Raw genomic sequence first — 12,992 nt, 5'->3', positions numbered from 1 at the left:
CTACTTTAAATGTCTCTGGTACTTTGAGCTGCTTTGGGTTCTTTATTTTTCAAGCGGTTAATTTTTAGAAGAGCAGAAAAACCTAAAAATAAACCAACTGCTATGACAACTTTGGCATTTCATTCTCAGATTTCAGTGGCCGGGAGAGAGAATGGTCTGTCTGGTCTTGGCTTTAAGCCACTAGGAGGTTCATATCTGACATAATCAACTCACATTAATCAGGTAAAGAAGCTGAATGCAATTCACACCATGAGGCTTCCATTGAATGGTTGGGCTTGGACTTCAGAAGACGGAGGGGAAAGGAGAGCAGACTGTAGATACAGAGCCTATTTCTCTTCTCACTTATACCAGTTTTACACCAAACAACTGCAGTGGAATTATTCCCAAATTACAGTGGTGAGAGAAACAAGCCCTTAGCCTAGATCTGCTTCAACAACATTTCTTATTATCTCCTAATTGCCATTTAGAGGACATTGTGATTTGTGTTACATCAACCTTTACTCATTTATTCTGAAGGTTGAATATGTCAGTGTGTCTGGGGCATCCAGCATTCAGAAATAAAATGTTTATAGAAACACAAGTCTTCTATTGTAACTTCAGTGAAAAAATAATGCTCTCTTTGTAGTTATTTTCACTTGACAGACAGCTTAAATTAGGTTGCTGAATAACTGGGTACATAGTACAACAGTAAACCTATCACAAAAGCATGTTAATCACAGCACAACTGATACTTGACATCCATTGGTGAAAGGCATTTTTACAGTCTTTCATTAAAATTGAAAGGAGGATTAAGAGGCCTATTTCTTGATTAATGTCTTTCTCTGCCTGGGAGATATAATCCTATCTATAACCCCAAATTACTGGAAACAAAATTAAATTTCTGCCAGCAGATCATTCCAAGCCCATATTGCACTGAGCTCAAGAGGATTCATTTCTTTACATACTTCATTCCACATAAAGACATGAGGAGTTTTCCATGTTGTAGTGAGAGCAATAGTGCTGACGGATTCTAAGAGCAACCCAATGGAATAGCCATCTGGACTCTTAGAGAAACTTTGATATTGATCATAGAGAGATATAGAATGTCCTAAACATTATTTTTACTCTTAAAAAAAAGTTTTAAAAGGTTAGACAATTCCTGGCTGTGCCTCTATGAAGTAAGTAAATTTGATTGGTGCCAAAGAGAAATCAGTCCAGTAGCAGCAGTGGTGTCTATTTGAGCAGGCAGTATTCTGGCCCTAAGGGTAGATTATAACAATGAAATGTTATGGCTGATGTAGAACATCAACGTGTTACTCAAAATTCTTAAAAGACTCAAGAGGGGGAAAAAAATCAATCAGCCAGGGAGGAACAAAGTGGTAGGTATTTTGATAGCATACTTCCTCTGGCCCTGTCCCACCCAGATTCAAACAGGGGGAGGATTTCCTTTTGGGAACCTGAGCACCTTTCCCCTTTCAAGTGGCAGCACGCTTAGAGTGCACGGCTAAGCTTTCAGAGCTGCAACCGAAACAACTGTATCAGGAACTGGATGTCAATGTTGTGACTATGACACAGGGCAGATTCTCAGCTGGTGTAATGTCAGTGAAGCTACCCTGATTCACACCAGCTGAGCACCTGGCACTCCATATCTAACTACAGCTCCTGGCCAGATTTCACAACAACATTTCTGGTAGACATCTCTTTTCCAAACCCAATACTATTTGTATTGGCACTGCTTAAACGAAGAAGGTCCAGCAAAGCTGCCACTAATTTCAGCCATTCTAACACCAGATGGGACAAGAACTCTATAAGATCAGCCAGTAATGCCATGGTGCAGCATGGCTCCCTGTACACCAGGAGGATCTCCATTCTGCCAAGAATTACCGGCAATCCAGTTTCTGAGTGGAAAAATACCCTATAGATAAGGTCCGATGCACCCAGCACAGCCACACTACCTCTTCAACCAAAACCCAGCCAGACCAGATTACCCGTCAAACTTCTGAGTTTATAATGGTGTTGCAATGTCATCAAGCGAGGTCTCTGAAATAAATGGAAAGTGAGGGGCACTTTCAGAAGTAATCTTACCGTGTGGATTATTGACAGAGTGATTATTGTTTTGGCTGCTGCTTACCACACGCAGCCGTAAAGCTGCCTTGCAAAGAAAAATCAGAGTTATTGGATGTACTCACAGTTCCACCGCTGCACCTGCTCCCATTCCTGGAGCAGCCTCTGGCTGCTAAAGACAAAGGGTAGATTTCTCAAAAGAGCCTAATTTACTCAGGAACCTAAATCCCATTGACTTTCATTGAGACTTAAGCACTGAAGTAGCACTTTTGAAAAAATGTACCCAACGTACAGTTTGTTCAGTACTCTTGCTTAGAAATGAGATAGTGCTGAGCAAGAATGCTGGTGTCACAAGCAACATGCTCAGATATAGCCTACTAAGGTGGCACCTCGGGCATGCACCCCTACGGGTGGCTATAGCAGTACCCTGCCATGCCGTCTCATACTGGTATACTGCTGACATCCCTTGAACCCATCTGTTTACTAGCATCATCAGTGCTAGTAACATTATATCCCATCAGATCAGTGCTGCAACCTTTCTGGAGTGATATTTCAATGCACTAAGCTGTTAACAGCCAGACACAGGGTGTGTCATGGTTCATGGCCAGCTGCACCTCGGACCCCTTCCTTGGCCTCTGAGTGCTCCCCCCAGAGGTATCCCATTCCTGGGGTGGGATCCGTGATTCTCCCACTGTAGCCCATGGACTAGTCTAACAGCTACTTGTATATCCACCATGCTTTCTTGCAGCTCTTTCCTTCAAGATTCGGTGTCCAGTGGCGGATACAATGACCCCAAACAGTCTTCTTAAAGTAAAGTATTGTTTAATCTTACAGTAGGAACAAGGCAGAGCATAGACAGAAGAAGACTTTAAAACAATAGACAGTCTTTACACACATCTCTCTTACCTAAAGGCTCAGGCAGGCCTGTCTTACCCCAGATCTGTGGGTGTCAGTCTGCACCCCAACTGTCTCTCTGGCTTAACTCCTTTAGGGAGTCTTAATCCAGGCAAAGGTTTTTTGTTCTTGCCTTTGTTTCCTGAACTGGCTTAAATTGGTTCAGGCAGCAAACCAAGGTGTAAGAAATGGACTTCTGTATTGTGCCTGAAGTGTTTGCAGAGAAGGGAATAACAGGATCCACTCTTTTCCTGGGTGCAATTCCCAGGTAGCCCTACTAGTGAATTAACTCAATATGTGCACCCAACAACCAACATAGTAACCTGGTCAAGATACAGTATTCATAAATAATTACAGGCACCTTCAAATCCATCATTGGGTGCTATTCTCATAGATGTTTTACAGCTGTGTGTCCTTGAGAAAGACACAGAATTGGAGTGTGCAGGGGTTTAAGTTGGAGGAAGACAATGTTACAGGTAGAGCAGTAGCCACAACTATATTGAAGTTGTCTAGTACTTCCCATTCTATCCACTTGTTATCTATTGCCATTAACTTTGGCAAACTTAAAACCTTATGGGCTGACATTTTTCATGTTGTGCAAGAAGCAGGTATTGGGCAAAACATTTGTAGAATATATTATTAACTTCCCAATAGATGCGAAAGATTATGACAAAAGAGATGGTTTACAAACTACTTCTGTAATTAAAAAACTATTCAGGTTATTTTAAAATCATGCTTTCATTAGAGTCTGTATAGATTTCCCAGCACTGACTTTAAGTAGGGTTTTTTTTTTAAAATCTTGTCTTAAAAACTTAGTTTGTTTCCCTGATGAAATAATTAGTCCCTCATTTGTGATTTAATTCATAACAAAACATTTACATCACATATGCTGGATCTATTTATTTATTTACTTACTTACTGGGCCATATGGCACCGATGCTGGTAATTTAAGAGGGAACACACCACAAATAAATGATGCAGAAAGCATTAGCCCCACTGGAACTTAGGAGGAAGCGGCAAGAGCCAGTCTAGCGAGAGGGACAGTTGAACGGAGATGGGAGAATAGTTTCCAAAAGAGTGAGAGGAGCTTTTTACATTGAGGCCATTAGGGAAGCCATCAAACCAGCAGATTGGTGTGGTGTTCTGTCACAGGCAGTGGTTATCATTGCAGAGCACAGTCCCCCAAATTATTCTGGGTCATAATGTTCTCTTCAGATCATTAAAAGGATAAGATTTATATTTGCCCTCTTTAGCTAGAGCTCCACATTTCATCGTAGATCATTCTGTTCCTCTAGCTCTGCATTGCAGTGATCTATTGGGGAAGCGAGACATGAGATGAGCAGAAAGGGAAGGTCATGCAGGCTCAGCAGGGTAGCTGGTTCCTGTGGATAGGCTAAGTCCAGCTCCCCTGCTCCAGAACAGGTGAGCCCAATCCAGCCAATTAAAGAGGGCTGGGCTACACCCAGGCCTATAAAGGGCTGCTATTGGACAGCTGGGGGAGAACAGATTGAGACAAGCTGTGCCCTGGAGATGAACATCACACCGAAGTGGAGCTAGCCCCTATGGTGGATCCCTGGACCAAGGGGTCAGGGGCTCAGGGAAGCAGCCCTGCAGCTGCTGCTCCAAGAAGGGAGCTGGGCACCAAGCTGACTGAAACTGGGAAGCTGACAGGAGCAGGAGTAGCAGACAGGCTCAGTAGGGGTGGCCCTGAAACCTGAGAATAAGCAGCAAGTTAAAAGACAGTTTTCTGTTTGTTTACCTCTGTTAAAGAAATAAACCTCCTTGAAAAGACTGGGCGAGGCAGGGGAGAAGCCTGGCCTGATGACACGGGGCAAAAAAAGAAACAGCATATTTCCTTGCTGCAGTCTCTCCCGATTCTTGCTTTGCTGCCAAAATGAAAAGCAGCAAACAAGATTAGGTCACCAAAGGCTTTTTTGACTGCATAACAAAAACGAGCACAAATGGGTGTCTGGAGAAAGATAGTCTGGGCAGCAAAAACATTCCTTTAGAAAGAAGAGGGGAGATCAGAACTGTCAAACCTGGATGTCAGCTGAGTTTACTTTTCAGACCCCACAGCCATAGGCAGCGAGTTATAAGGGCCCGTGGTGTTCGTCCTCCACCAATATTCAGGAACGTGAGCCCGGCTCCACCAATGTTTGGGCTTATATTTTCAGAGCCAGCCCATCCATAGGACGGACTGGGGCAACCACCTCAGGCCCTGCACTTTGGGGGGCCCTGTGCTTCAGGGGGATGTGGGGTCCAGGGCAGCCTAGGAGGTTAGCGGGGCTGCCCGGCCACAGCCTGCCACGCTGTGCCCTGTCCTGCCTCTTCCCACCCCTGCTGCACCCCCTCCCCGCCCCCACTCCACCCAAACCCCCGTCCCCACCCTGACTCTTCCTGCCTCTGCTCCGCCCCTGCCCCGCCCCTTTCCCCAAGACCACATCCTCACCCCACCTCTTTCCAGCTTTCGCCCTCTCCCCCGAGCGATGCTGGGAGCTGGCAGGGCAGGCTGAGGCTGGGTCACTCACTGCTGCCAGCGCCAGGCCCCTCGCTAACTCCCTTAGGCCACCCTGGACCCCACATCTCCCAGAAGCGTGGGGCCCCAATGCACCAGGCCCGGGGCAGTTGCCCTGGTCTGTCCTATGGACAGGTCAGCTCTGCTTGGACCCATTCTTGGCACCACCACAAATTATACAAACCTGGTGTCCATGACCACAGCCTTTCATCTTTGACTCACTCCCATGGGTTAGTCATATTACTGGTGAGGGAAATGTGGAATGAAGTTCTCTATCCTGTCTCCCTAGGTATTGTAATAATTTGCAAATATTAAGCTCTTGTTTCTAAGTGCAGATGCAGTTTTCTCTCATTTATGCATTACAGGGGTGTAATGATCAAAGAGGGCAGAGTTAATCTCCATGTTGCTGATGATAGAAAGGATCAGGAGACGGGGGAGTGGTTTTAAGAATTCTGCATTTCTTAATGGAATTAAAACCACACACCCAGTTATATGTGCCACCCCATTTTGATTAGGCATGTGGTACTGGAACACCCAACGCAAGATCTCTTTACCTCAGTTCAACTATCCAATTAACATTACAGTCTGCAACCCGAATGCCTCCTGGTGTGTGTGTAAGAAACGTGAATCAGCGATATGTAGGGCAAGCAGAGCCACACCAGGATGATAGGGCAGTAGCCAAGAAAAGCATGGAAAGTAATACAGAGTTCCCTGTTCTTTTCTGGTGGAGGAGAGCAGGATAGTTCACAGTGGCAGGTAGCCAGCTCACTAAAGGTAGGATGGAAATGGGATCTTGTTTGAGACCCTTGTGAATATGCCAAGGCAGGAGTGCTGAAGAATTAACATGGTCAGTTTGCTGTATGCCAGTGGTTCTCAAACTTTTGTACCGGTGACCCCTTTCACACAGCAAACCTCTGAGTGCGACCCCCCTAATACATTAAAAACACATTTTTATATATTTAACACCATTATAAATGCTGGAGGCAAAGCAGGGTTTGGGGTGGAGGCTGACAACTCGCAACCCCCCCATGTAATAACCTCGCAAACCCTGGAGGGGTCTCGACCCCCAGTTTGAGAACCCCTGCTGTATGCAGTTTCTACTTAAGTTTTCCTAATGCCACAAACAAGCCCTGTAAATAACCCACTCATTTTTCAGTCTATTTTAAAAAAAGAGAGAGAGAGGATTTGCTTCAGTTTTTCCTTTCCTATTTACTAAGTTATTTATCACCATTACATCCACTGGGATTGAGTTTGATCATCAGAATCATTTTGGAGCAGCCTAGGAAAAAGCAGAGGCTGGCTCCCGAAGGAGAAGCCCATTGACAGAGAAGAGACATCAAGAAGAGACCACAGGAGAGCACATGGCAGCACAAGAGTATGGGCCAAGATTTTCCAGTGATTTCAGGTGCTGAACTTCAGTCACCCCAAGCAGTCCTGCTGATCAGAAAGGGCTCAGCACCCATCCTCGGAAAATCAGGCTCCTTTAAAGGTACCTCAAGAGTGGCAATAAACAAAAAAATCACTAGTCACTTTTGACAATCTGGGCTATAATTTGACACCACCGCAAATATTCAGTGTGGCAGAAAAGCCAACTTCTTAATTCGGGATTTAGGGCTCACTATTGTTCCCAATATAATCAATGGCAACTTTATTAAAATAAAAAATAAGAGCAGGATTAGGCTTTTTGGCAGCTTGATGGCACCAACATGAACCGTCTGTGGAGAGAGGACAACAAGGAATATGCTTGGCTAGTATCCTTTAACATAACACTGACTTTGCACTTCATAGCCTGCTGCAGCCAGCATTGTATCGGATAACTTTTTAAAAATATGATTCCTTACATCACTGAGAAACAATGCTTGAGCCTCATCAGCATTAGCTGGTAAGAAATTCTGGGTTTACCTGTAATATAAATAAGAAACAAGCCCTTCAAATGCTAGTGCAACTAGCAAGTTTTAACTCTTCTTGGTTATAATGCTTTTGAGGTCATGAGAAGTGCATGGTCACCAGATAGTGAAGCATAGAGGGTGTGAAGCATCTCTTAAAACATCTTCAAAAAGGAACATATTTAGAGAGGTTTGGGTCTACAAAGGGACTATGTAGAGAGGAAAAGTGAGGTGCCTGGAATTTTAAAAGGCTTGAGGTATAAACATTTCCACCAGCAGCCAATTTAAAAACGAAGAAATAGAAGGATAGTTTGGTTTAAACTACAAGACAACTCTGTGATGTCTCTTGATTACCATAACTGGTTGGATAAGGGAGGGTGGAGAAAGTAATTTGCAACCACTTTTTAAACAAACAATGTAAAGTGAAAGCTTTCTTCAGTCAGGATCTAAACATAAATCAAATGCTTGTGTCACCCCAGATCCAACTACAAAGAAAAGGGATGAACTTATCACAACTCCAAGTCAATTGAAAAATTCCATCCAGCATCACATCCCCCTCACATTCCCAATGTCTTCTCCTATCGTCTTCTCTGCCGGGGTTAGAGTCACACCCTCTGAGTAATTCAGGTGTCCTTTCAGCACGCTCCCTGGATAAGCCAATAGAATGTGTGGAGAGTCAAGAACATTGACACCATGTAGGGTCTGTTGGCCTCATCACACACCACCACCAATGCATGTGATTTCTAACACTATATAGTGACACAAGAAGAACCCTGTTAATTGCAGAGGAATTACAGTGCTTTCCACCGTTAGATGATTTGAGTTTTACCTGTACATTTCAACATACAACCACATATTAAAATGTACCAGCTTTTCAAGTATATTTCAGGTGGGCCTCCACCCGGCCACCATATCTACGCAGGCACGCAAACTTGCCATATTTTCTATGCATCGTGACTGAGTCAGCAATTTCAGCGAGTTCATCTTTCTGCACCCATTTATTCTGGAAGCCATGTAACAAAATTACATCATGCAGCTAAAGATCAATTTGGACAGTGACCTCTCTTTATTTCCCAGGCTTGGTTTCAACAGACTGCAGTGAGGGTGCAAATGGAGAAATATCCAAACAAAAAATAATCAGTCAGGAGAACCTTTTGTAAACTAGGAGGAGCAGTACAACAAGGTGCATGGGATAGAGGTTACCAAAGAGCTGATGAAATAGGAATGGTTATCATGGACATATTGTAATAAGACATCTGGAGCATATACAGAAACAGATCTCTATAGCCCAGTAAGGGCCGTCTGCACTAGAGACACGTGCAGCAGTGCAAATATACCAAGGTAGTTACTCCCGCACAAACCCCTACTGTAGATGCACTGCACTGAAGAAAATTACCAGATTCAGCCACATCAGTGTATGGCCCCACTTCAAGGAGAGGCAGCATGTGTAAATTGGGAGTTTGCACTCATGTAACTATAGCAAGGTCAGTTATGTCATTACACTGATGCAAGTTTCTATCATGTAAATGGGGTATAAGTCTAAGGTCAATACAGTGAGAAGCTGGCAAGGCTGGAAAACGTCTTTATTGATGCCTTTCAGCACATCTGATGAATGTGAGCTGCAGATTAAAGGCACGTGGTATGTGGGTCCATTTTCCAAGTAGGCACCTTCTCCATCATTCCCAAATGTTATTATTCGGCACAGGTGGCCATTTCTGACACATTAGATTAGCAGATAGGCTGACAAACAGATAACACAGTCAGCCACAAATCAACGTGCAATGGACCAAGTCAGTTCTCTGTTTCAACAGTGTATATGAGGCGTTCCCTTGGAGCTGGTGGAGATCCTCCAAATTTACTGTGGTGAAACTGAGAGCAGGATCTGGCCCAGAGCCAGCAGCGGGGGGAAAGGCATTGCCTTAAACTACTGTATATATAATTTTTCCCCTGGATGTAAAAATGTTAATTGCAGCTTTTAGTGCAGGGAATTTGCTTCCATTGGAAACATTTGGATTTAAAATACACAAGTGTTAAAATTATCCTATGTGGGATAAAATAAAACATCTTTACAATGTTTTAGAAAGCTTGATATTTTTACATTTTACATTATTTATGTTTTTCTTAAAGAACTTTATCACCTAGCGGTCCAAACACTGACATGGCTGAAACAGCCAAGAGGCAATAAGATAACTAGTCCTGTCCTCTTTTCCTGCACTTCATCTTACTTCTCTGCTGAAATGCAGGCCACAGTTCTGTCTGTTCAGGACCTTTCAAAAAGGTATTACACAGAGTTAAACCTCAGAGCTATGATGTGCAAAACCCTGAACGTAGGTGTTAGTAACAGTTCCCAGTCAGCTTCAAAGAGAGCTGCAATTACTTACTAAACAAAACAAACATTTAATACACACACAAAAACATTGTAAATAGCATTTGGAATACTTCAGAATAACTTTTAAACAAAGGCTATTAGGCAGTAAACCTAATGGAGTTCTCAGAGCTGCCCATCTTGATACCCTCTGTGTGAAGGTTTGACCCATTAGACACACTTTTATGTTTTGGTACATACCTACAGACACATCCCACTCTGGTCTCACAGATATGCTTTCTCAGGGGATGTGTACACTGCACCTGAGGGTATAATTTCCAGCTGAGGTAGATGCACACCCAGGAGCTTTGATGAAGCTGTGCACTAAAACTAGCAGTGTAACCACAGTGGCTCAGGTAGCTGGTCAAGCTAGCTGTCCAGGAAGTGACCTAGGGTCTTGGATGGGATTGTACTCTGGTGGCTAGCCCATGCCATCGCCCTCACCACCGCGGCTACATGATATTTTTAGCATGCTAGCTTGATCAAAGCTAGTGCATGTATGTCTACCCACGATGGAAATTACACCTCCGCTACAGCATACACAGACCCACACTCACTATAGTGTGGCCTCAAAATGCACATAGATACATGTCATCTGTATTCTCCAGAACCTGAGGAGACTGGCAGCCTCTCAGTCCCCTCCAAACACTCCAGAATCAACTCTGCTAACCAGTCCAAAGATCCTTGCAGCCATTATAGTCCCTCAGTCAAATAGCTTTGGTCTCCTTAGGGCTTGTCTTTACTACCGCGCTGAAGCTGTGCCGACGTAGCGCATCTGCTGAAGATGCACTGTGTCGACGGGAGAGCGCTCTCTGAAGCCTTCACAGCTCATACATCTCTTGCTTAGAGCTGCCTGGGAGCTTTTCGACTAAATGTTTTTTCATTGGAAAATGCTGATTTGTCAAAACTGAAACTTTGTGTCAGTTGTGACGAATCTCTACCTGAAACATTTTGAAAAGGATTCTGACATTTTTTTCTAATTTGGAATTAAAACAAAGCTGCCATTTCCTGTGAAATGAAAATTCTAAAAAAATATCAATTCTGAACCATTAAATAGTTCTGGTTTTAATATGTCAAAATGTTTCATTTCAATACTGTGGAAATGTTTTGATAATGTAAAAAATATGAAATATTAACTATCATATAATGGTAAAAATATTCTATAGTATAAAAATCAAAACTAACCAATAAAGTCAAAACAAAATGATTTGAATTCATCAAAATTAAACAGTGACAGCACTGAAATAAAGTCAGAACATTCTTCTGTCACAAATATCTCTGAAATTGACACATTCCTTCAAAAAGTTTCAATTTCAGGCAACTTCATTTTTCAATGGAAAAGTGTTCTGCAAAATATAATTTCAATTCTACTGCAGTATAAGCATGTGGGTTACATGTGCATTGAAGTAAATGTCAGCTTGATCGGTTTTCATTTGTTAACTGCCTTTCCACAAACTATAGTTACATGACAGAGTCTGGGATTTTGTTTCTTTAGAATATACACGTGTCGTCTGATTAAAACCATTATTTATCTTTATGTAAAAACATATCTCCTAACAAGCCCAAACATGTATAAATAACTTCTCATACTACAGCAGACTACCAAACATCATGCTTTAGGATGAAAGAATAAACCTTTCTAATCATTGTCCTTTAGTGTTTCTAACCCCATTTTTCATGTTTATTTGCTGTCATTGATGATAAGTGATTGCCTGGCTGTATTGCATTTCCTCTGCAATGGTAGTTGTTTGCAAAAGAAACAGAGGACAAGCTGTCACATCAAAGAAAAAGGACTAAAACCGACCAGAAAGTGAATCAAGAGTGTATGGTCTTTTGCCCTGAGTTTTGACAGTTAATTAGCTCTCATCCAATTTATGCTTGTATGACAGTTACTCTAGGGTCAGCAGAAACAACTCCAAGGTTAGGCCAACGCAAAGGACACCAGGCAGGGAAACCTGCTAAGGAGTTGCAGGAAGCGAACATGTTCTTTCTCAATCAGGATTGATAGACTAGTTCCCTAATGAAGCCTCTGGCTTTCTTTTTTTCCTAGCCATATGGAGGGAATGTTCAGGGCTCTGTATACAGCTTTAGATGCCAGGGGATTGACAAAATGGTTTTCTAAATTTAAAGTTAAATGTACCACATCCATTGTGGAAACATACCATCCCTTTGTCCACTTACTAGTCACCTGCCTTAGGGGAAATTTATATATATATATATACACACACACACACAAACTACAGGCATTTGAGTTGGGTCATTTGTGTTACCGCGGTACCAGATGTTGGCTCACAAACAGCACTTTGGATTGTCCGCCAACATCCCAGGTAAAACATCAGGGTAAAATGTTCAAAAGCCCATTTCAATGAGTTTTAGGCTCCTAAGTGTCTAAGGGCTTGTCTACATGTGCAGGTGCATTCGGGAACTATTAATGCACACCAGCAGGTCTACACGAGCCAGTTCACGAGCAATACATTGATGCACTTTAGAATTGACACCCTCATAACACTTACTACCACACCATATTGACAAGCCATAAGTCACTTTGGAAAATGAAATTCAAACTCCTAAATCACTTAAGTTCTTTTGAAAATTTACACCCTAGGAGTAAGTATTACCAGCTTGGTCTCTAACTAATAGTATCTCTACACTGTATTATGCCAGAAAAACCCCTTAGTGTAGACCAGTGGTCCCAAAACTTTTTAGGTCATGCCCTCCCCCCTTACCTGAAATGTAATCTGTCCTTGCCTCCTCCAGTAGCCAAGGCCAGGAGCGGGGCCGGGGCCAAGGCCAGGACCAGAGCTGCAGCTGGGAGGACATGTCCCACAGTTTGGAGACCACTAGCATAGATGCAGTCTACACCAATGGAACGGGTTTTTCTGATGCTGTAGAATCATGTGATGAGGTGGACTAGGTCCGGAGGTCCTCTGCTGCAGGACTTGTGGCCCTGCCTCACCCCACTCCAGAAAAGAGCAACAGAGAGGTCCTCCAAGCTGCATAGAGCAGCTGTATGGGACACACCCAATGAGAGGGGCTGCAGGAAGCAGCCAATCAGGGCCCAGCAGGCTCATATAAAAGGAGCTGCAGGGCCAGCATGAATTTAGTCTGCTTGTAGGACTGGGGGAGTAAGAGGTGCTCCTGGCTAGCTGCAGGAGCTGAAAGGTTGGGCAGAGCAGTTGCTAGCAGGGCTGGCTATAGGAGCTGCAAGGTAGGTAGTTACTGGGAGCGACTCAGTGGGGAGCTGTGGTCAGTGAACTGAGTCCAAGAAGATGGGGGTCACTGAGAACTC

Source organism: Chelonia mydas, chromosome 7, assembly GCF_015237465.2.
Source record: "Chelonia mydas isolate rCheMyd1 chromosome 7, rCheMyd1.pri.v2, whole genome shotgun sequence".
In the NCBI taxonomy this organism is placed as follows: domain Eukaryota; kingdom Metazoa; phylum Chordata; order Testudines; family Cheloniidae; genus Chelonia; species Chelonia mydas.
Note: the sequence above shows the minus strand (reverse complement) of the source record.